We start from the raw sequence: 14,919 nt of genomic DNA, 5'->3' as shown, positions 1-14,919 counted from the left end.
GCCATGTTTTCCTAAGTTTAGCAATAACGCCATACATAACAATAATTTTAATCTTCATCTACATACAAAAAATAATAAGAAAATTATTAAATCCAAAACAAAAATAAGTTACAACCCATATCAAAATGACCCAAAAGTACAACGGTGTGTGTGCTTGTGAAAATTCTTATGTAAAAACCTTCGGTTAAATATGAAGGTTTATTTTGTTGCTGGGAGTTGACGTTTTCTTGTGTTAGCCTGAGAGTAGGTTGTAACTAAACACAAATATTTTTTTTTGGTTTTCAATAAAAACTTTGAATTGCCAAAAAAAATGAAGGTTTATAATCTTAAGAACTCTAATTATGGGAGAATGTGAAATTTAGATTATAATACGCGTACTACTACCTTTTTTTTACTGATCTTATTCTAAATATTTTTACTGAAATATATTATCTACTAATTTAGTGTGAGTCTACATACTATATACGTCATTTGGAAATTATTTATATTTATATTAAATTATCATTAGCAATTTATTTTTGTGATATGAACATCCTATGTAGCGCTTGGAAGTCACTCGAAAAATTATAATGATACAATAACATTTACATAGTAATATGTTAGCTTAACCATATCTTTACATTTTTCTTACAAATTATATCGAATTTGGGGCTTGTTGGGCCTTTGGGTGAATGGTTCTGTGCGAGGGCAGCTCACAGGAAATTAATCTTACCATGGGTTCTCAAAAGGAAACCCAAAAAAAATATAGAGTAATAAGAAAGCATACCAACACTGATGGATGTATAATTTTATCATGAATTTCTATATATGTCCACAAAACACCGTAGGTAGTATTTGGAATGAGCATTTAATGATTCATTTGAAATTTGTAATCTCAAATCATGGAATCTAAAATCAAATTCATTGTTTGGTAAACTTAAGAATTTCGAATTTCAAATCCATCAATGTCCATTGTTTGGCTTACCATAGAATTTACAGAGTGGAGACCGAATAGTTAGAAGCTAGAGATTCGTTAATGAAAGAAAAGAAAGCTAAGAGATTCGTTAATGGAGGAGATAAAGCTAGGGTTTATAATTGAGGAGAGAAAAAGTTAGGAATCTGTTGAAACTTGAAGGGGAAAGTAGAAAATAGTTAGGGGGCGTTTGGTTTGAGGTTTTTAGGAAAGGGTAAGGGAAACAAATAGGTTGATTCCCTTACTTGTTGTTTGTTAGCACATTTTAATCATTCCCTTTACCCTTCCCTTTCCCCCAAACTCCTCTACTTCCATTACCCACACCCCCCCTCCCAAGGTTTCACTTACCCTTTCCCTCCTCTACTCCATGGTCACTTTGACTAATGATTGACCACCACCCCAACCACCAGAACAACCATCCCAACCACTAAACCACCACACCAACCACCGCCCCACTACCTTAGCCACCGACACCACCTCTCATCGCCACCCTCACCACCAAAACCACGCCCACCGCCGACAATGGCCCCACGCCAACCACCTGCCGGAGATTCACCCACCCCCAAACCCGAAAACACCACCACCGCACCCGAAAACCCACCCCCATTCCCGAAAACACCACCACTGCACCCCAAAACACCACCACCGCATCCAAAAAGCCACCCATATTCTCGAAAACCCACTACCACTACCAAACCCGAAAACCCACCCACTACCCTAAACCAAAATCAAACGCCGAAGGAAGGAGAAGGGGTGGGGCAGCAACAACAACACCGAAGGAAGGAGAAGGGGGTGGGGGCAGCAGCAAAAACAACACCGAAGGAAGGAGAAGGGGGTGAGGGAGGCGCCGTTGAAAGGAGATGACGGTGGTGGGGGAGACGCCGCCGAAAAAAGGGATGGGGGTGGCTACAAAGTGATTTTATTTTGAAGTAAAAGTGGGGTGGTGGTGGTGGTGGTGGTGGAGGAGTGATGGTGATATAATAAGGTTTTCCTTAGATGTCTTAAACAAACAACATAGTAAATCTAAGGGTTTGCCTTTCCATTCTCCTTGTTTCCGTTTCTTAAACCCTTACCCTTTCCCTTTTGTGAACCAAACGCCCCGTTAAAGTTTAGCAATTTGCAAATGACACCGTTGCACATAGAATTTTAAAATTCTTAAAATTGGGCTATTATTATAAAGGTTGGAATTTGGTTGGAATTGGGCCAATTCCAATTCCAAATTTATGGATTTCTCAAACATGTCCTTTGGCCCAATTTCACATTTAAAAATAAAATGCTCATTCCCAAACATAACATTATTAATGATTTAAAAAAAAAAAAAATTCACTATAAATGTCCCATTCCCCTGCCACTTCTAGGATTTATGCTCATCATCCTCATCACCTTGATTTATACTTGACCGAGTGTTTTTCTTACCAGCTCAGACTATATGAGGTACATCTACTCTCCCTTACATTTTCATCATTCTATTTCCTTAGGTTTATACCATATAATCACATCATAAAATCTTACAGTTATATGTTTTTTCGATTGATCTAGCCAGTCATTTAATAGTGTGAAGTTTGATGTATTAAATCAAACACTTAAGAAAAGTGAAAAAAAATTAATATAAACATTGGGTATTTTTGATCGAGGAAATGATTTTCAAGTTTCTTTTAAACTTTTTTATACAGTAAATTATAATCTGAGTTATAATATATTATAAAACATAAAGTGAAAGGTAGAAAGATTTTTTTGAAAATAAACATAAATGAAAAGTAAAAAGATTTCTAGAAAAGGGAGGGTGTAACGGTTACCTTTAAAATTTCACTTGTAATTATGTTCATATGTTCTCCTTGGTTACTTGCAGAAAAATGGCTATAAAAAGTCTAGTGTACTTGGTGGCTTTATTGTTACTTCTACTTAATTATGGAACGAGAGTTACTCAATCACTAAAAGCAGAAGAACGTGATTTGGATAAACAACATCAACTTTTGAGGAAGCTGAGCATTAAATCAATCGAGGTTGGTTATTCTTCTTTTTTCCCTTTTTTGAATCATCCCTTTATTTTTTAGCTTTTTTTTATTTTATAAATCTCTCTCTTCCACCAAGTACAAATACAATAGAAGCTAATGAATTTGGTTTCTTTTCCATCCTCTTGCCATTTCCTTTGTTTAAATAATTATTAATCACTAAATATAATTAGTTACTTAAAATTTACTATATTGATTACTTGGTTCACTACTCAAATATATATATGATATGCAATGAGAAATTTGTTAAAATGAAAAGGACTAATGTTCATATATTCATAAATTTCTATATTTACATTTGTAAACTAAATGTGCAAATATTAATTTTTAAAATGGAAAAATTTGATACAGGTCAATAACTCTATAGTTTATTATAAAGAATGAAATCTTTGCTAAATATAGTTGTTTAAAGTTTCCTTTTCTTTGAAAAATTAAAACTCGTAATTTAAAATTTATATTTGAACTACTTCAAACCCAAATAACTCAATTCCTGGATCCGCTACTGTCAATATGGTTGCATGCATATCGAATTGGCTTTAAGCGTATTTAAATTGGTCTTGATAAGTTAAGGATTATAGATGTCGAGCATTGCTAGAGCTCGAACGAATAGAACTTTTAAATTTTTTACTTGATCCTGACTAGTTAAGCATATGATAAGTTGGTCGAATGCTAACTTATACATAGAACTCAAGCTAATTAATTAATCAAGGGTGAGTGATAAGCCTTATTCAACTAATTAATTTTTTTAATCCATTACCTAATTATAAAAGGACATTAGCAAGGGTTAAATTCTACCTAGAACGTGAATGCGTGCCTCATTTAAAAAAAAAACAAATTCTATTCGACTTGAGCACACGTAGGTATTCCAAAAGAGGACACCAATTTACGCACGTGATGCGTGTCTCATTTAAAAAAAAAACAAATTCTACCTTTTTTGGACATTAGCAAGGGTTAAATTTGATCCATGATCCCAAAATTGTAACCGAAAAGTATAAACTAATTTCAGTTTTTTTTTCCTTGTCTAACTTCTAAATTCTGTTTTCACACATTAAAATTTAAAATTTTCATCATTTTAAATCTTGTCCTTTTCTAAATTTTAACACTTTGAGCTTCAATTATATTTGAAATGAAATTTTAAATTTTTCATACACAATTTGATATTGTAATTTATTTTAGAAAAACAAAAATCATTACTTTTCGGAAATTAATGTAGTTTTTTTTCTGAATATGGATTTTTGCAAAAGTTCGATATTGTTTTTTATTTTTCAAAATTTATTTCTGAACATGGATTTTTTGCGGGTAAAAATTTTAATATTGGCATTTTTTAAGAAAAAAATAAATTTATTTTATATGAAAATGAATTAAATTTAAGTCTGATTGTATAAAACCCCTTTTGAACTCATTGCTATCATCTCCATTTTTTAACTACATAACAGTCGACTAAGTTGCTATTGTTTATTTCACTAATGTGAAATAATTTTGAAGGTTAAAAGAGTTATGTACCTTTTTGAAAGTTCGCAAATTGCCGATGGATGAATGTGTGATATCGCCGTCAAAATCTTATGTTCTTCTCAGTTTTGTGTTTATAGGTAACTTTTGTGAGTATGTAATTGTGAATGGTTCTTGAGAATAGTGATTTGTAAGAAAATTTTTGTAAATGTTTTTGTATGTATTGACATTTTAGGTTATTAGTTTTAGTTTATATGCTAATTTTAAGTTTTAATAAAGTTTCCTGATAATTTGAGTGATTTGCGCGATTTTTATAACGTGATTTTCTCAATTGTATGAGTGATTTGTAAAGTTTCTTCTTTAGGTAATTTGTGAGTGAGTGTTGTAAATTAATTTTCGCTAGTTTTCTTTAAGTGCCGATTTTGATTTTAACATTCCTTTTGTAATTTAGAAAGGAAAGGGGGGCAAAATAGGCGTTTCAAAAGAGGACATCATTGCTCCCCCCTTCCCTTATATAATAAGGGAAGGGGGGAGCAATGGTGTCCTCTTTTGAAATGCCTATTTTGCCCCCCTTCCTTTTATAAATTACAAAAGGAATAATGTCAAAATCAAAATCGACTTTCAAACAAAACTATTGCAAATTAATTTACAACACTCACTCACAAATCACTTAAAAGAAGAAACTTTACAAATCACTCATATAATTGAGAAAATCACGTTATAAGAATCACGCAAATCACTCAAATAATCAGGAAACTTTATCAAAGCTTAAAATTAACATACAAACTAAAACTAATAACCTAGAACGTGAATATATACAAAAACATTTACAAAAATTTTACTTGCAAATCACTATTCTCAAGAACCATTCACAATTAATGGTGGGCCATGATAAAAAAAATAGAAGTGTATTTGTAGTGAAATCCGAATTTAGAAGTTAGACAAGAAAAAAAATTATTACTTTTTTATAGTGTTTCCTATATATAATAAAATTTTTACATATATTTGGACCTATCTTTTTCTATTATATAATAGCGATTAATTATCAAGGTAAAAATGCTTATGTAAAATATCATTCAAGAATTGAAGTACAACATATCTCTATTATATAAGGGAAGGGGGGGAGCTATGGTGTCCACGAATGAAGAGACTATGTTAACCACTTCCCATTCTAAATTACAAATTTACTTACAAATCAAAGGTGGCTTCAAATAAAAATACCAAAAATATAATTATAACAATCACTCAGAAACCATAACCTATCAAAAAGTTGACTTGAAATCAAAGTGTTAACTTTCTTTACAATTTATGAAGTACTATACTTAATTCAAAAATCAACTAAAACATTATAATATTAGACATGATAAATAAATTCAATAAAATGTCTATTTTGCTCATAAAATTTAACTTTGAAAAGTAAAAAAAATACAAAAAGAATAGTGAGAGACTTAAGTGACAGAAACTAAACTAATCAAATTTTGCAACTAAATACAATTATACTTCGTATATCAAATGTTCAAATTTTGACTCTTATGACGAAGAAAATCGAGTTTCTGTTTTGAAAAAAAATTCAAGCACGCATCGCGTGCAAAAAATTCTAGTTCAAGCATATGACAAGCCTTATTCAACTAATTAATTTGCAAGTAGAGCTAACCATTATTCAAGGGTGATTGAATTATTCACGCACCCGCACCATATAAATGGGTAAGAACCTGAAATGTGATGGGTAGCGGGTAGAATTGGTTCTCGGTTGGGTCGGAAATGGATGAAATTTTTTTAATCCATCACCAGCTCCATCCATCATCCATAATAATAATAATCTATACACTCGTAAATTGATTTGTTCACTAAATACATATATTATTTCTAAAGTTCACCATAAACCCCAAGTTTTGAGAGTACTGGGGAATAACCTAATGTTTGGAATTTTCCTCCCGGTTCCAAGAGGTCCTGAAATCGATTTTTACACTTGGCAAGTTGGGATCCCTTTTATTTTTCCAACTTCTCAATATTTCTCCTTATCTTATTAAAAAAATATATATATACCAAAAACCACCCAGCCACTTTCTCTCTCCTTTCAAATCTACCAGAAACCACCCCCATCACTAATCCTTTCTAGTGACAATGATGAGTTCAAGTACTACCCTAGCCTCACACTATCAGGGTGTGTAGCAGACAATATTCTCCCCAGTCCCCTCATATGCTATCTTCTGCATAAATTCCCCAATTTTATCTCCAGAGTTGTTAACGAAATCATAAGATGCTTCCTTTGTAAAGGGACAACTTCTAAACTACAAGTCTGCAATAATAAAGAGTCATCAAGAAAATAACTTCCATTATGTTTAAACACATTCAAATACCCAGATTTTGAAGATTAGGACTTGGAATCAACTTCAAGTTTTACGAAATGACTTAGAATTGAAGCAGGTTTCCAAAGCATTGTAGAAAAACCTAGAATTTATGTACCATGGCATGTTATTTGAAGAGCAAAATGTGCTAAGTTTGCGCCAAATTCTTCGAGTTCAGAAGTACTGGGTTCAAGGAAAAGAGTAAAATTTTCTGTGATTTGAAATTATGAAATGAAAAATTGACGAGTTTTAAAGGTAGTCCTGAGATTGGTTCTGCTTGCTGCTCTTCTTTGTACAATTCTGAATCTTACAATGAGGATTACAATAATGCAGCTCACCACATTGTATCCTACAGCTTCCTAACTGAACTTCTAGAATATTGTACTGCCCTACTATTCTAAGATATTGCCCTTTTCTGTTATTTCTGTTATGGCAATGCCATGTCAGCAATCCGGGCAGTTTAGCTTAGACCAATCAGATACAAGCATAACCTTGTATAAATAGCAGAACAATCATTTGATGATGTAATAATGAGAGTTAATTCTCTCTCTAGAAATATGCTGTAATAAAGAAATAGATACAATATAGCTTCTTCTGTAAGCTCTCTTTCATAACTCTAATGGAATTCTTATTACAAAATTGATTCATATGATAAAATTGACAGTTCTTGAGGAGATGGGTCACAGCAAAATACTCTCATCAATTGCTATACAAGCCTGGAAGGAGGTGACGTGACAGGTGTTATTTGATGTTTGAACTGAATCCGGCGAATTTCGTCTCGAATTTGGGGGCATGGTGGGAGGGTGCCAGGGCCCAGGGTGGTGAGAAAGTATTGTTTCTTTTGGATTTTTTTTTTTGTCAAAAAAAAAAAAAAAAAGATCGTACAAAATATGAAATTTGTTAGAAACTCTTTTAATTTTTTTTGCAAAAATAAATCTTTAATAAATTTTCTTTTGCAAGAAAAAACCTTATTTCTTCGAGGTTCCGACATTGATCATGTCATGAATTTTGTTAAGCATGCCTTGCACATGACATGACGAATATCGGAATTGGGTTAATAATGAGAATTTGCTATAACCTTGAATTAATGATAGGGATTTAGCATAAATTTTACTCTTGCAAAAAAAAAAAATTGTTTAAGATTTGTTTTCGCAAAAAAAATTATATAAGATGTTTTCTCACAAATTTCATGTTTTATAAGGTCGTTTTTGACAAAAAAAAAACCAAAATTAATAAATGAGAGATCAAATTGAAGCAATACATAGCCCAAATGCCAAATAATGTAAATATCTATATAGAGGGTAAGAGATGCAACCAATCCCCCCATGTTAATAATATACTCTCTCCAGTCTTTATTAGTTTACCTGTTTATTTTGCACAAAGTTTTAGGAGAAATAATTTTATGTTAAAGTTGAATGTATGTTTGATGGAAAGTTAGTGGTCCCATTCTTAAAAATAGAAACAAAAGATAAACTAATAAAGAATATCTTAAAAAAAAAAAATACAGGTACATTAATAAAAACTGCAGGTAATATTTAAATTGTATATATAAAAAAAGGTTAAAGGATCGCTTTCCTCTCATTGATGACAATGCACGCCATAGATACTAATTTCTATGATTATTATATTGATTTTGAAGTTTGTATTTCTGAAGTTTTTTTTAGTAGAAAATTTCTGAAATAGGAATATTTCCATCTCTTTTAATTATACCCAAATGTCTTGACAAGTTTGCTAATACACAATTTTGATTATCAATATCTTTAATTATGTATGAATAAAAAATATAAAAAGTTGATATTATGAAACATATAAGAAATTAAATCTAACAAAATTTTACATTATTGTGTTTTTTATTATGCATAGAAAGTGAACAAAGTCAAAATGAAATTTATGAATAATGTCAAAATTCAACATGTACAACTAAAAAAATGGAGGAAATAATAATTTAGAAATTTATGACAAAATTACTTGTGGGACAATGTTATTAATGATTAGTTACTATTTGATATATTTATTTTTAATTTCTTACGTAGAATCCTTAATGCTACATACATCTTTTTTTCTTTATTGAAAGCCATATATATTAGTATTTTTTCCTTGGATAATGCAAATGTGGGTTTTAATTCCCAAAATATGCCCAAAAAAATTAAAATCCCCTGCATACCGTCCACGTAGCACGGCACGCGATAATTTTTTTTTTTTTTCCAACTTAAGTAAAATCACTACTTGAAATAGCGGTTTACAAGTGCCGAGAATTTTTTTTTTTTTTCAACTTAGGTTAAACCGCTACTTGAAGTAGCGGTTTATTAATGAAGTGAAATTGATATGTGCTTACCATATTTTGCGCAGGTAAACCGCTACTCAGAATAGTGGTTTATTTTAAAATAAAACCGCTACTTCGAGTAGCGGTTTTCGTGGGATAAAACAAAAAAAAAACAGTTTCTCGTGTGCTGTCCTATGTGGACGGTACACAGGGAATTTCAATTTTTTTGAACATATTTTGGGAATTAAAATCCACTTTTGCATTATTCAAGGAAAAAATTCATATATATCACGAAGCCAACTCTAATTGTAATTGGATACAATATTTGATAATTTTGAATTGTTTTGCAGACTAAACATGGAGGCATATATGACTGTGTGGACTTTTATGAACAACCTGCTTTTGATCATCCACTATTGAAAAATCATACTTTTCATCCTCAGGTTCGTGTTAGTCTCTCTTCCATCATCAATCTAATCGTCTTAAATTCTATTTTCATCTCAATTTAAAATGGCATGCCAATTTATTTTATTTTTTTTTACTTTTGTTTGCTTCTTGTTTGAGGTCAGATGAAACCTAGTTATAGTCAAGAACGTATAAAACGTACAACATCCAATAATTTAAAATGTCGTCTTCAAAAGCTAGAAGTTGGGGGATGTCCAACTGGAACAGTGCCTATTAGAAGAGCTAACAAGGATGATTGGATCCAGATGAAGAATTTCACAAAAGATTATTTATTGAGGTCGAATCCAAACTCTATACCACTCCAACCTGGACAGCATGTAAGTTTCTCTTTTTTTTCTTTTTTTCTTTTTTTCTTTTTTTTTTGTCCCTATAGCCTATAGTGTTAGAAAAAAAGTGTGGATTTTTCAATTTGGAATTTATGGTAAGCTATCAGTTGGATTAGTAATTCAGTTCACCTATTCAAATGAAACTAGTATTTGGGTCCGGGCGTTGCCCCGGGTTGGTATTGTATTTCCGAATTTGTTATACATTTTTTTCCATTCTCACTAAATTATATTAAGGAAAACTCAACATTTAAAAGATACAAATATAATAATGTGGATACTTAAAGCATGATTAAAAGTTGGTTGAGATGCTAATTATGTCATGTATAATAGGAAGAGGTCGCAGGTTCAAATCTTGTTGCAAGCAAATTTTACTTTTGTTAATTAACAGGACTTATGTACACGTTAGGCGATTCTAGTGGAGTAAGAGAGGTGCCACGTGGCGTGTAGGCACTGTCACGCACATCTTTTAATATATTTGTATGGATTGATTTCTTAAGTATACTAAGTTGTAAACATTTAGGGGGCGTTTGGTTTCAACATGGTAAAGGGAATGGAATCAAGAAAGGGGTACAGGGGGAAAGGAAACAAAACCCCTTTGATTAAAAAGGTTGTTTGGTTGCTATAATATTTCTTCCACCTTTCTTCTTCCTCTCACCATTCCTCCACCATATCTGCCTTCCCTGAAGCGTTGTAGGCTGCCACTACCCTTCCTCACCCCGGCACCCCGGCCGCCACCATCACTTCAACACTGCCGCTGCTTCCCCATCCCCGCCAACGGTCCACCCCCAGCCCCTATGTCGTCGCAGTCTCCCCTTTCTCACTATTTCTTCTCTATTATCTCACCACCTTCATAAAAGTGAACTTCGAGGTTATTAAATGGTCGAATTCGGCCATAAAATCTCCAAATCTGAAGTTTTCATGGTCGAATTTGACCTTTTAAAGCCACGGTTTATGATAAGAAAAGGTTTTCCCATCCTTAGTGGTGGATATTTACGGTGGTGGGCTTTTTTTTCAAGTGGGTTATGAGGGTTTTCAAGGGGAGGGGGTAACTAGGGTGCGTGCGGTGGCTTTAGGTGGTGGTTAGGGTGCTTGCGGAGTTGCGGTGGTGGTTAACGTGGTGGTTTCATTCGTTGTCATGGTGGTTTAGGTGGCGTTCATGGTGGTTTCAATGGCGTTCAAGGTGGTTTGGGGGCTTGGAGTTGTGGTTCAGTTGTTGGGGTGGTGGGTTGTGTGGCTGATGTGGTGGTTGTGTGGCTGGGTTGGTCGTTGGGGGTAGTGGTCAATGATTGGTCAAAGCCACCAGGGGGTAGAAGAAAGAAAGGGTAAGTGAAACCTTGGGGGTGGGTGGGGAATGAAAGTAGAGGAGTTTAGGGGAAAGGAGAGGGTAAAAGGAATGATTGATATGTCTCAACAAACAACAAGTAAGGAAATTGAGCTAGTTATTATCTCACCTTTTCCTAAAAACCCCAAACCAAACGCCCCTGTAATCAGGAAGTAATATTTTAGATCAAGTATTAATTTATATCGACTAGTCTAGGTGGTGCTATATAGCTACGGTGACAATAACCAAAATACTTCTTATTTTCTTGTAGGTTGTATATTATAGTTGGATAATAAGAAATAGCATTATTCAACCCCCAACACCAAAGCACAAGAAACAATTGCTTTGTTAAATAGAGTGCGCTTGATTTTACAAGCTGCAAGTAAGGTTCAATTGTAGAAAAATAACTAGCTCTTTTAAGTTCTAGACCTATATTATGAGAAGAGCAATCTTGACAAATGGCAGAAAGGATAACACAAAGGCAACTGGTATTATGTCAAGTGTGATATAATGTTTTGTATAGTTTATGTTTGGGTCGAATAATCATTTAAATCCAGTAATCAAATACTCCCTCCGTTTCCTAAAGATCTTCCCACTTATTATTCCTACAGATACCAAGGAAAATCAAGTTGTGTGGGGCATGGTGTGAGTAAATTAGGAGAGAGAAAGGGTTTAAGATAAATAAACAAATAGAAAGAGGTTAAAGTAGGAGAGAGAAAGGGAGTAAAATTGAATTAATAATGTAATGGTGGACCATATGATAGTGACTAGGGGTGTGCAAAAATATCCGATCCGAAATATCCGATCTGAAAATCCGCCGATCCGATCCGAAATTTCGGATATCCGATCCGATTTTAAGATTTCGAATATTTCGGATCGGGTATCCGGAAAAAATTTCGGGTTTTCGGATCGGGATTTTTCAAAAATTTCAACGGACCCGATCCGAAAATCCGGTGATCCGATCCGAAAACCCGGTATCCGATCCGAAAACCCGGTGATCCGATCCGAAAAGTTCGGATATCCGAAAATTTTGGATCGGATTCGGATCGCAATTTCCCCGATCCGGAATTTTCGGATATCCGAATTTTCGGATCGGATCCGATCCGATATCCTACATTGAATACCCCTAATAGTGACATGAGAGGGTAAATAGGGAAATTTGTTTTGCCAAATAAGGAATAAAGCAAAAGAGGGAAGATCTTTTGGAAATACCCTTAAACGGAAAGAGGGAAGATCTTTAGAAACGGAGGGAGTACTTCTTCTATTTTTTATTAGTTGCAAAGATTTTTTGACTTTAATTTACTCTTTCCAATAAAAGAACATAGATCGTAATAAAAAGAACATATTGTAAATGAACATATAGTTTAAACTAAAGCAGATTTCTTTCAAATTCAAATTCAAAAAAAGGAATATCGACAACAACCATTATTTGAAAAAGGTAAAACAAGTTGCACAATTTAAGGAAACAAATAAAATTTTGTTTTAAAATAAATCATGGATTCTTAGAATATTAAACCTGCATTGTTTAGCAGAAGACGCACCATCCTCTACATGCACTTTGGTGCATGTTACTATTTGCAAAGAAATCATAGTAGTGGAAAAAATATGAGGATATGAGGTAGCATATGCAAGTTTCATAAGTTAAAATATTGACCATGAATTTATTTAGAAAGTGAATTTTAGTTAGGCTTTACTAATATCGTTAATGTTTTAGCCGATATTTTTGGTAGATAACTTGTATATTTGATGAAGAAACTAGAGCAAAGTCAAAATCATTAATAGCTAACTAAAACAAACGTACTTCTTCCTAACAAGCAAAGTATCAACTAACCAACAATTGATTTTCATTTAAAAGCTATTTCCTCAAGAGTTCAAACGTATATTTCTTGACTTGCATCATCAATGTAAATAAGCAAACATAAATAATTTTTTTTTATTATGGGAAGCAATATACATACTTAGTAGTGTTATACTTTTGCAAATTGTTAATGTTTGTTTCTCTAAAGTAATTTGGCTTTTATTTTACCAGTTTGCCATTCTTCAAACTAATTCTGATCCGAGTACTACAAAATATTATGGGGCTACTGGCATATTCAATGACTATCATTTATCTGTTGGAGCATCTCAGTACTCATCTGGAGAAATGATATTTCAGAATGGAAATGACATGATAAAAGTTGGTTGGACAGTAAGTTTTGAATCAAATAATATGCCATGCTCTCGACATGATTAATCTTACGTAGTTGAGTTAAATTATTTAAGTCGATAATATCTCCCCTTTTATATTTTTGGAGGTTAACCCGACAATAAACAAGGACAATCTTGTGCACCTTTTCCAATATTTCAATGTAAGTTTACAATATTTTATTCTTTGAAGGCTATAACTATTCGATTATTAGCTTGTATACAATTAAATCCAAATTAAATAATTAGTCTGGCTTGCATTTACGTGTCTTTCTATAGGTTGGACAATATCAATGTTTCAATACATTATGTCCTGGGTTTGTCAACATCAATAAAGATATACCAATAGATACTCAAATTATCGGTGGCTCCAAAAGAGGAGGGCAACAAAGAGGCATAAGTTTATTCGTTTACCAGGTATTAAGCATATCTAAAATCCCGAAAACTAAAGTTTCATTTTCTTTTATTTTAGCTAATAATAATTGTGTATTGGTCATGATATGAAATTCGAAGGATGTTGAGAACAAGAATTGGTGGCTTGACCTATGTGGTACGACCATTGGATTTTGGCCCCACCAATTATTCACGGCAATGCAAGATGCAGCTACTTATGTTGCAGTTGGTGGGGAAGCATATGGCCCACCTGATCAACCTCTTCCACCCATGGGAAATGGTTACTACCCCTCTGAGGAGTTAGTACTAACTGCATATTGTCGTAACTTTACAGTTTTGGATGCAAATCATCAGTATATTAATCCTCAGCAAACTGAAAGATTTGCACCTGAATGGCATTATGGTATCTATGATATGGGAATATTTAAAGACAAAGGACGAACAATATGCTTCGGTGGAACTACTATATAATTATATAATATTTTGTCGTATGCTTTAACAATCCTATTATTCATTTTATAATTTGACTTTTTTTGAAATGTTATGTATGGGATAATTGTAGCTTATATATATATATATATTTTAAAACAATATAATTTTTCACATATTATCTCATCGTATTTAATGTCAATTTTCTAATTACTTTTCTTATAGTGGCGTATACGCAATCGATATATTAAGGAAAATTCATAATCTTTGTTGGATTATATAAAGAGAAAAAACCAAAGGCATGTACATTCAATGAGACTAATCTAAGAAACTTCATAGTTTATCGATCTTGAACCATGCATTATATATTTTGAATGAATTAATGATGTCCACGCAAGACTTGTTGATATAAGAGTTATCGAAAAATAAGAAATTTAATATAGTCAATTGTACATATTCCCTCCGAATAATCATGCTTAAAAATCAGACACCAACAATCACTCTTGGAATGGAAGTTATGCATGCATGTCGGAAATATTCGAAGCAACTCTCCTTCTTCAAAGGGCAGATGCATATGACACAATATTGATTAGTAAACTCAATTCGTCTATCAACAAAATATTTGTGTAACAAATACCTCTGATATACACTTTTTGATAATTTATGTTGTACATAGTTTTTGGCAAAATAATAATAACGAAAAAATTATAGCCAATAAGAGTAATATAATAGTAATTGCTATATAAATCACCAAAACTATTATGTACAAGTTTGTGT

The 14,919-nt window shown here is 32.8% G+C and overlaps 1 long non-coding RNA gene across 1 annotated transcript; it reads left to right on the top strand.

Annotated features, from left to right (window-relative positions):
- The first annotated feature begins 2,805 nt into the window (after positions 1-2,805).
- Positions 2,806-14,184, top strand: LOC104898742 (uncharacterized). Its single transcript, XR_008967124.1, has 7 exons — positions 2,806-2,955; positions 9,375-9,503; positions 9,588-9,868; positions 10,313-10,382; positions 13,166-13,324; positions 13,600-13,737; positions 13,834-14,184. It is a non-coding gene; the product is annotated as an uncharacterized LOC104898742 (long non-coding RNA).
- The last annotated feature ends 735 nt before the right edge of the window (positions 14,185-14,919 follow it).

This window comes from Beta vulgaris, chromosome 7 (genome assembly GCF_026745355.1).
Source record: "Beta vulgaris subsp. vulgaris cultivar EL10 chromosome 7, EL10.2, whole genome shotgun sequence".
Classification (NCBI taxonomy): domain Eukaryota; kingdom Viridiplantae; phylum Streptophyta; class Magnoliopsida; order Caryophyllales; family Amaranthaceae; genus Beta; species Beta vulgaris.
The sequence above is the reverse complement of the archived record's forward strand: the minus strand, read 5'-3'. Positions and strand labels throughout refer to the sequence as shown.